The 11,130-nt window shown below is 48.4% G+C and overlaps 1 pseudogene; it reads left to right on the top strand.

Annotated features, from left to right (window-relative positions):
* The window catches only part of LOC119353698, a 72,631-nt pseudogene that overhangs the window by 20,571 nt on the left and 40,930 nt on the right, over positions 1-11,130 (top strand).

Consider the following 11,130-nt stretch of genomic DNA (forward strand, 5'->3'; position numbering starts at 1 on the left):
ATTATCGCATTCTCTATTCTTCTTTATATATATATATGTTCATTCATAACATCTAGCACCCGTACACTCTGGTACGTCCAGTACGCTAGGGGCTTAAGCATACCCCATAATACGGCGTGAGAAGTCCGAACACTTTCGACAGTGCGGCACCCCGAACTTATAGCATTATATGCATCAGCTCCGAATCATGTCTTGGGTCAATAGTTGGGTTTGCCCGGCTCCCATGTTTTGGTACCTTACGTTCCGCTATATCGTCTAAGGTAGCACTGGGAGAACTACTGTGATTGTGCCCCGGTTCAGCTAGGCTAAGCACCTCAGTAGAGAAAGCTAAAACTGACTGTCATGATAAGGCGAGAGCTGGTCGCTGTTCGAGAGGTTTCGAGTCCCTAAAGACTTATGCCGCTTAGAGCGAGGAGTCGGCTTTGTCCAGCTTAAGGCGTGTATAGCACCCCGAATTCGGCCTTCCGAATACTTGGGGCTTCGCCAAAATTTAAAATTATAGAATTCTATGGCTAAGTGAGAGTGATAAAGCATTATAGTCCGATTGCCTTGTTCGTTGTGCTGAGCACCTCCCTCGAAGGACCCAGAAATGGGAAAAAGAGTGCTCAGGTTTATCCCGAACACCCCAGCACTCGTGGCATGGGGGCAGAAGCCGACGACTAGCCATCTCTCAGATTTGATAAACAGCCGAACATAAGGTAATATTTTAAATTCAAACAAGCATTGCATAGCGCATATGAACAAGTTTTCATAATACAGGATCACACGAGCAAGTTCATTCAAATATTACATCTTTCGCACACTCGTCCGCCACAAGACGGGCACCCTTCAGGACACCCTCATAATACATCTCGGGGTGGCGATGCTCCTTGCCCTGCGGCAGCCCCTCCTTCACCAGCTTCTCGGCATCCATCTTGGCCCAGTGCACCTTTGCACGGGCAAAAGCCCAGCGGGCACCTTCGATACAGACGGATCGCTTGATGACTTACAGCCGTGGGCAGGCATCCACAAGCCGCCTCACTAGGCCGAAGTAGCTGTTGGGAAGGGAGTCGCTAGGCCACATCCGGACTATAAAGCCCTTCATGGCCTGTTCGGCCGCCTTGTGCGGCTCGACCAGTTGCTTCAGCTGGTCGCTCATAGGCATCAGGTGTTAGGTCCCAGTATACTGAGACCAGAACAACTTCTCCATCGAGCTTCCCTCCTCGGCCTGGTAATACTTCGCGGCATACGACACGCTGCGGGGCAAATCTGCGAATGCTCCTGGAGAGCTCCGGCCTCGGGTAAGTAACAAGTAATTCACTTTCACATGCTTGCTTTGCATATTGAATGCCTTACCCGCCGCTATCTTCCTCATCGCCTCAATTTCCTAGAGGGCCTTTTGGGCTTCGGCCTTGGCATGCTTTGTGCTCCCAAGGGCCGCGGCAAGCTCGGACTCTCGCGTCTTCGAGTCAAGCTCCAAAGCCTCGTGCTTCTTCACGAGAGCCTGGAGCTCTTGCTGCACCTCGCCCACCCATGCCTCTTGCTTTTCCCACTCGGTGCGCTCCTTGGTCGCTTAATTTGTCTTCGGCCTCGGACAGCGCTTGCTTCAGGGTCGCCACTTCGGTCGTGGCCCCTGGCACATTCATGATGATCCTGTCATTTCGCAACCACATTTTCTTTTATATATAGACGAGGTATTACTTACCTTTGTTCTCCTCAAGCTGCCTCTTGGCAAGGCCGAGCTCTTTCCCGGACCCCTCAAGGTCCTGGTTTAGTGCAGCGACCTCCACAGTCAGTGCGGCAGAGGTCAGCAGCGAAGCCTGCGTACGCATACAGACATACTTATATTAGACTCCTACAGATATTATTGATCCTCTATTCGGCTTTTCTTTGTGAACACCAAATAGAGCATCAGGGGCTACTGTCTATGCGGTAATATTTTTCCTATATTTTAAATACTTACCTCAAAGCCTGTTAGAAGGCTGGCACATGCTTCAGTCAGTCCGCTCTTGGCGGACTGAACCTTCTTGATCACCGCACTCATAATAGTGCGGTGCTCTTCGTCGATGGAAGCGCCGTGAAGCGCTCCCAACAGGTTGTCCGGTGCCTTTGGATGGATAGAGGTCACCGGCATGGGCATCTTGCCCCTTTTGGAAGGGGGCCGCCTGCTCTAGTCCGGAACCACTGGAGGTTCCGGTGCGGTGTTCGGCTGAGAGCCGAACTTGGAGCCCCCGGGAGGCTTGCTCCCTTTGCTCCTGGAGTCCGGAAGGTCGCCTTGAGGCGCCTCCAGGACTGTCTCCCCCCTGCTCGGTGCCCCTTGAGACAATACCTCGGCATTGTCCGTAGGGCAAGGGAAGGAGGCGGTTGGAAGTGTATCACTATTCATGTCCGACGAGTCCAAGGAACCGTCCGATGATGATACATCGATACGGGCTTGGGGCGGACTGCATAATCATATTCGACGTTAGGAGAAGCAGTGCGACAAAGGTATACTATGAGTTACTCTAGTATCCGAATACTTACGACTTCGCCAAGGGCTTGGCCCTGAGCAGCCACTCGTCTTCGCCGTCGGCGGAGGCGGTGGAGCAGTCCGGAAGGAGAGTCCTTCCCTTCTTGGACCCTTCGGCCTCCCCGGTTGGGGAGACCTTCCTTTTCTTGTCTCCCCCGGCTGGAGGGGGAGAATCTTCATCATCCTTCTCCTTGTTTTCACGGGAGGAGGGTGTCTTGGTGTTATCGGATGATGAGTCCGATACCACCTGGCGCCGGGAACACTTTCGGGTTCCCTTGGCCTTCTTCTTGGTCTTGTCCGACACCTCATAAGGAGCCGGAGTCTGCATCTCTGTCAGGAGAGTGTCCGCAGGGTCTTCGAGCAGAGGGGCCGGACAGTTGATCTGCTCCGATGTCTCCACCCAGTCCTGTCAAAGGCATGGGAGCTCAGACCCCGCACATGGTTAAGCCATGGGAAATAAATACCCTGCCAGATGTACAGAACTTACCAGATTCGCATGGCGCTTCGCGCTTAGCCCGCGGTCCTCGGTAAGAGAAGGAGGGACCTCAGCGCCCTTGAACAACACCCTCCAGACGTCTTTATGCATCGTGTCGAAGAGCTCGTTGAGAGTCTGGTGCTGGGCTGGGTCGAACTCCCATAAGTTGAAGTCCCGTTGTTGACACGGGAGGATCCAACGGAAGAGCATGACCTGGACTATGTTGATAAGCTTAAGTTTCTTGCTTGTCATGTTCCGGATACACTTCTAGAGTCCATCCAGCTCCACCGATGAACCCTAGGACAAGCCCTTCTCCTTCCAGGAAGTGAGCCGCGTGGGGATTCCGGATCGAAACTCGGGGGCCTCCACCCAGTTGGTGTCGCGCGGCTCGGTGATGTAGAACCACCCCGATTGCCACCCCTTTATGGTCTCCACCAAGGAGCCCTCGAGCCATATAACGTTGGGCATCTTGCCCACCATGGCTCCGCCGCATTCCACTTGTTGGCCGCCCACCACCTTCGGCTTGATATTGAAGGTCTTCAGCCACAGGCCGAAGTGGGGCCGGATGCGAAGGAAGGCCTCGCACACGACGATGAACACCGAGATGTTGAGGATGAAGTTCGGGGCCAGATCATGAAAGTCCAGCCCATAATAGAACATGAGGCCGCGGACAAAATGGATGGAGGGGAAACCCTAGTCCGCGGATGAAGTGGGGGAGGAAAACCACCCTTTTGTGAGGTTCTGGGGTAGGGATGACCTGCCCTGCGGCTGGCAGCCGGTGCGCGATATCCGCGGCTAAGTATCCAGCTCCACGTAGCTTTTTGATGAGTCCCTCCGTGATGGAGGAGGCCATCCACTTGCCTCCCGCTCCAGACATGTTTGGAGAGAGTTGAGGAGAAGGATGTGGACTTGGGCGTTGGAGCTCGAGTGCGCGAGAATGGATGAGCAAGGAGGAAGAAGGCGTGGGAAGAAAAAAGGTGAGATCTTATCCCTTTATAAGGGCGGACTAAACTATGCGCCCCCACTAGCCTGGTAAAACTCGCTTATCCCCCAAGCGCCGTAATCAATGGCGCGGTTGGGTTACTCACGTTTGTATTGATGAGAATCCCGTAATAAGGGGAAGACGATCTCTACTTTGACAAGACGTGTCAAGAAACCGCCTCGCGTTATGTGCGGGGCTGGTTAAACAAAAACGGTTCGAATAATTACCGGGCCATGGCATGATGTCATGCTGCCAAAACGTGTCAGCAGATTAGATTTGTGGAAATATTATTCTCTCTACGGTGGTATGTGGAACTTATTTTGCAGGTTCGGACACTATCCTTGTATTCAAACTCTTCTGTGGTGTATTCGGAGGAGGAACCCGCCTTGCAATGCCAAAGACAACACTGTGCGCCAGACTCATCGTCATTGAAGCCTGGTTCAGGGGCTACTGAGAGAGTCCTAGATTTGGGGGTCTCCGGACAGCCGGACTATATCCTTTGGCCGGACTGTTGGACTATGAAGATACGAGATTGAAGACTTCGTCCCGTGTCCGGATGGGACTCTACTTGGCGTGGAAGGCAAGCTAGGCAATACGGATATGCATATCTCCTCCTTTGTAACCGACCTTGTGTAACCCTAGCCTCCTCCGGTGTCTATCTAAACTGGAGGGTTTTAGTCCGTAGGACAACAGACAATCATACCATAGGCTAGCTTCTAGGGTTTAGCCTCTCCGATCTCGTGGTAGATCAACTCTTGTACTACTCATATTATCAAGAATAATCAAGCAGGACGTAGGGTTTTACCTCCATCAAGAGGGCCCGAACCTGGGTAAAACATCGTGTCTCCGACCAAAGCATTATGCGCATGCTCCTAGGGGGACAGATTGGTAGGAAAAGACCATCACTCGTCCCCGACCGCCACCCATAAGGAAGACAATCAAAAAATAAATCATGCTCCGACTTCATCACATAACGGTTCACCATACGTGCATGCTACGGGAATCACAAACTTTAAAACAAGTATCTCTCAAATTCACAACTACTCAACTAGCATGACTCTAATATCACCATCTTCATATCTCAAAACAATCATCAAGAATCAAACTTCTCATAGTATTCAATGCACTCTATATGAAAGTTTTTATTATACCCTTCTTGGATGCCTATCATATTAGGATTAATTTCTTAACCAAAGTAACGGCGCCAGAAATCCTTCTTGCTACCTCTTGAGCATGCGTTGGTTTTCCCTTGAAGAGAAAAGGGTGATGCAGCACAGTAGCGTAAGTATTTCCCTCAGTTTTTGAGAACCAAGGTATCAATCCAGTAGGAGGTAACACACAAGTCACCTAGTACCAGCACAAACAAACAAGAACCTCACAACCAACGCGATAAAGGGGTTGTCAATCCCTTCACGGTCACTTACGAAAGTGAGATCTGATAAAGATAATAAGGTAAATATTTTTTTGGTATTTTTATGATATAGATTGGAAAATAAAGATTGCAAAATAAATGGTAATAGAAATAGCAAATTGATATGGAAATAATATGATGGAAGATAGACCCAGGGGCCATAGGTTTCACTAGAGGTTTCTCTCAAGATAGCAAATTCTATGGTGGGTGAACAAATTACTGTCAAGCAATTGATAAAAAAGCGAATACTTATGAGAATATCTAGGCATGATCATGTATATAGGCATCACGTCCGCGACAAGTAGACCGAAACGATTCTGCATCTACTACTATTACTCCACCACATCGACCGCTATCCAGCATGCATCTAGAGTATTATGTTCATAAGAACAGAGTAACACATTAGGAAAGATGGTATGATGTAGAGGGATAAACTCAAGAAATATGATATAAACCCCATCTTTTTATCCTCGATGGCAACAATACAATACGTGCCTTGCTGCCCCTGCTGTCACTGGGAAAGGACACCGCAAGATTGAACCCAAAGCTAAGCACTTCTCCCATTGCAAGAATGATCAATCTAGTAGGCTAAACCAAACTGATAATTTGAAGAGACTTGCAAAGATATTTAAATCATGCATAAAAGATTTCAGAGAAGAATCAAATATTGTTCATAGATAATCTTGATCATAAACCCACAATTCATCGGATCTTGACAAACACACCGCAAAAAGAATTACATCGAATAGATCTCCAAGAGAATCGAGGAGAACTTTGTATTGAGATCCAAAGAGAGAGAAGAAGCCATCTAGCTAATAACTATGTACCCGAAGGTCTGTGGTAAACTACTCACACATCATTGGAGAGGCTAGGGCGTTGATGTAGAAGCCCTCCATGATCGATTCCCCCTTCGGCAGAGCGCCGAAAAAGGCCCCAAGATGGGATCTCACGGGTACAGAAGGTTGCGGCGGTGTAAATAGGGTTTCGTGGTGCTCCTGGATGTTTTCGGGGTATATGGGTATATATAGGAGGAAGAAGTACGTCGGTGGAGCTGCGAGGGGCCCACAAGGGTGGGGGCGCGCCTACCCCCCTGGGCGTGCCTCCCTACCTCGTGTCCTCCTCGCTTCTTTCTTGACGTCCAATCCAAGTCTTCTGGATCACGTTTGTTCCAAAAATAACTCTCCCAAATGTTTCATTCAATTTGGATTCCGTTTGATATTCTTTTTCTGCGAAACACTTAAATAGGCAAAAAAACAACAATTTGCATTGGGGCTTTGGTTAGTAGGTTAGTCCCAAAATTAATATAAAAGGTAAATGAAAGCCCATTAAACATTCAAAATAGATAATATAATAGTATGGAACAATCAAAAATTATAGATACGATCATCATTTAAGGGTACTGTAATGAACTCATTATTTATTTTTATTGGTGTTAAACCTACTGTATTCCAACTTCTCTATGGTTCATACCCCCCGATACTAGCCATAGATTCGTCAAAATAAGCGAACAACACACGGAAAACAGAATCTGTCAAAAACAGAACAGTCTGTAGTAATCTGTAAGTTTGGAATACTTATGTAACACCAAAAATCCTGAGAAATTAGGACATCCTAAATAATTTGTATATTGATCTACTGCAGCTGGAATCATTATTTTATCGCTCTCTAGTAAAAAAATGAAAATTATTCTCGTGAGCGCATATTTCTGTTTTTTTCCAGCAAGTTCAAACAACAATCTAAAGGCTTTACTTGGCACAAACACTAATCTCTACTCCTACTGTCTTAGTTGGTAGTCTCCGTTTCAGGTTTATTTTCGTCCCATTTATGTTGGTTTTTTGGGTACCTCTTCCCACCTTCGCAGGTTTTTTTTCATAGATTTTTTTGTCCCCTCCCCCCACTTCATCGGTTTATTTTCATGTCACCCTTTCACACAACGAAAACAAATGAACTGATCAGAACTTTCCATACTGACGCAAATTTTTATTCAGGAATGTCTTTATGTAAAAGAACAAATCACAATTGATCTCTAAAGATCAAATCTAAATTAATTAATCTTTATAACATTTGTTTCCTTTCAAATCACGTCCATAACTTACCTTCCTTGTTTGGGAAGAAACTGTTTGGTAGCAGAGATTAGGAAGCTTCCTATGAGCGTAGCAATAGGAAGTATTCTTTTTCTTGATGATTCGTTTCCATGCATGATGATAGTAAATTAGACTAGCATTCACCACTATTTATCAATGTCATCAATTGTATCCATTCCTACCTTAAGGGAATCCGCTTGCTATGTCTTTTTTAAGGGGATCCGCTCGCTACGTCGTCGTCGCACATTATTTTCACAAGCAACTCCCCTAAAAAAACACAGCGCCCTACCTCGACTTCCCTACCTGGACGCCGCCGCCGCCCATCGATCTCGCCGCCTCTCGGCGATCCCCTCCTCCCTCCCGCAGCTCGAACGACCCACTTTTTTGGCCACGAGCACCGCCCGCCTCTTCGCCCATGCGTCGCTCCTCCTCTTCACCATAGCCACGAGCACCATCCGAGGCGGAGCCGCAGCACCTCCACAGATGCGGCGGAGACACCATATCGAGTGGAGATGGCGGTGTAAATCTTCTCCCACTCTGCTCCTTCCCCTGGTTACCGGCCTACTCCACCTCTCCTCTACTTCGTGTGGATCTGCTCATGTGCAGCAGTAAACTTTATTTAGGTAGAACTATTCTTCTAGGCCTTTTTTGTTACTTACAAATTAACTTTTTGAGCCAATGCTTACGGCATGAAGTATTACCTAGAGTTCCTTAATCAATTTGCTTGTCCATCGTTTCATTTGGTTCAATTACTATCAGCAAGAACACATTGTGAAACTGTTAGCTTATAAATGTGTGCTCTTCGTGCAATAATAACATTTGCAATGTAAGGGCCGAGGCACACCCATGCATCAGGATGATGTGCACCACGTGGGAAGTAATACTAATATGGCCTAAGTGGATAATGAAATATCCAAAGATACACTTGACTTGATCAAATTTTTTCTCTGGAATTGTTCCTCATGATGCGCAAATGTAGATGCTATATTTTTTAAAATTTCAAATCACCTATGCATGCCAATGTGATTCTTATCCTTTTCATTAGACAGTGTGTTCCCATCAATCCATCGATGCACTGAACCAATTTTTTTTACTCTGTTCAGGTTGCAATTGCAAACGAGTAGCATATGTATGCACTGAACTACTTGCATAAGACAGTGAAATACTTCTTACTCGCGTGAGTGGAATTTTGGAATAGAGAAAGAACATACAACAGAGATCACGTAATTAATTGATTACATAAACCGAGATCACGTAAAACAAGTTTGATAGGTCCGTTGCATCGCACGGGCATTTTTGCTATATGTACTAACAGGTTCTATTTATTTCCTTTGATCGGTCAACACTCATATGTCCTATCTAGGTAAGAAGGAAAGAAAACCTAACGGTACAGCTGGCAAAACAGTCAACGGCGAGCTTCATTGCCGCGTACGTGTCATAGTACCTGGCCATCACCGGCTGGGGCATTGAGGACTTAACGCTGGTGAAGAAGGCGTGGGTATTGGTAGAGATCCAAGAAGCTGCCATTCATCCTGCCCGCCATCTTCACCATCGTCCCCGGGTGACCACCCTGGAACTCGGCGATGCTACCAAGGCGACACAGTCCGGGTTGGTTCGGTCCCTCATCGAGCCACCATTTGGACCGGCCAACCACCACCGGTGTCAACGTGCTGGGGCAGTGGCGAGGTGGGCTGCGTGTGCGGGTGCTGTGGCGAGGTGGTGGACATGCGGGAGCGCCAGCGATGTGGTCGGTGATGTGCCGCGGCAAGTGCGCGGTTGTTAGCCATGAACCTTTCGTAGCAGTTTTTTTTCATGAGCCCATGTTTTTTTGTGTTCGGTCCTTGCCATAATTAGAGGATTAACCACGAAAAAAACATGATGTTCAGTTTGTTGTCAAATGGTGCCGTGATTTTCGGATCAAGCCATGTTTCTCATGTACTTCCTATTTCCTGTTCGACTGAATAGAAGTGCAGAAAGTGAACACACCAACACGACTGAAAGCAGTCATATTCAGTTATAGAGGTATAGATTTATACAAGATATACACAGGCATGTGTAGCCAGTAACCCAACTAACTCCTGAGCTGACCTTGCTAATCCTTTACTCGCGATAAAGACGCAGACGATATGGAAAGGTTGTTACGGAGAGAGCAATGGGAGAGAGAGAATCACGTGGCGGCAGGTGGACCTGAACATATGCTTCAGCAAAGAAAACAGCAGCGTAGGATCATGGTGCGTGATTATTGGCGGAGGCTATTAAATCTCACGCAGAAATCACGGCTGAGCGATTCTCGCACGATCCGAAGTTCACACCCAATCGACCGTTTTCCCCAGTTGATGGCCTGCATGTGTGCTGTGCTAAAATGGTCGCTACCATGGCAGCGAAACCTACAGCTAGAACGCTGCCAGCGCCAAGTTGAGAACTCGAGATCATCAGTGGTGCATGCACGACAGCAGCGGTGAGAGGCTATGGTGCATGGGGAGGAGAGAAAAGAAGGAGGGGAAGCTTGGGGACATGGTAGTTTACCCGGGGGTTGCCGGTCGGCATGCTGAGAACGAATGGCGGCAGCAGTGACATTTTTTCTCAGTCCTCTTGGTCGGACCGGTTGAAGACCAGACCGTATCAGACCGACAATTTTCCAGGCCAATTTTAGCAGACCAGATCCTCCATTTTCTCTAACAAGCTAGGACCGAGCGTGCCAAACACCGATTGAGCCACGAGCGGTACGTCTAGCCCTGCCCACCGTCGAAGCGAAGCTCCTACTCCACGTGAAGTTGATCGCGCTGTTGCACTCGTACGGTAGGAGCCACGGGCACGACATGGTGAAGGGCTAAAGTTCTGATCGAGGGTGAGACCCGGATGCTGGTGGCGCAGCTGACCATGGACGAGATCTTCACCTGCACCAAAAAGTTCAAGCAGGAGGTGTTCAGCAGCGTGCAGAAGGAGCTGGACCAATTCGTCCTCTTCATCTACAATGCCACCATGAAGCAGCTGGTGGATGTGCCAGGGCATGAGTACTTCTCCTACCTCGGCGAGAAGACACAACAGGAGGCAGCGAGCAGGGCCAAGGTGGATGTTTGTGGAGCGGGATGGCCTCACGTGCCAGAACGCCGCCAAGGTGGACGCCGAGAACAAGGTGCTCTCTGTGCGGCAGTAGGCACTACAGAAAAAGACACAACCGTGACATTTTGGGCCGAATGAAATTTTTTTCTGTCATACATATGACACTTCTATGATGATAATTGTGACAAAACCCGATATCATCATAGATGTGGTGGGCTCCTACTTCTATGACAAAAAATCATGACAGAAAATGGGCTTTTCGTCCTGGGCGGGCCGGAGACACAGCTGCATGACATTCTTTGGGCCGTCCATGACGGAAAAAACCATGGTAGAAGCGAGGGGGAGGAAAATTTCGGAGAGTTCCCGGTTACGGTGGGAGGTCGGGGGCTGAGCGATGCACGTTTCTCTCGTACACGTACGCGCGTGTGTGCGAGGCGTTGGCTCTAACTGAACCCGAGCGAGGCGTTGGGCTCTAACTGAACCCGAAGGATTGCACTGCAGGCTACGCGTTACTGAACCCGAGCGATCGATCGATGGCTGTTAACTGAACCCGATCGAGCGATTCCTTCCCTACTGTTGCTAACTGAAGCCGATCGATGCCTCCTCCGGGATGAACAGTGAGCGTTG

Source organism: Triticum dicoccoides, chromosome 1A (genome assembly GCF_002162155.2).
Source record: "Triticum dicoccoides isolate Atlit2015 ecotype Zavitan chromosome 1A, WEW_v2.0, whole genome shotgun sequence".
NCBI lineage: Eukaryota > Viridiplantae > Streptophyta > Magnoliopsida > Poales > Poaceae > Triticum > Triticum dicoccoides.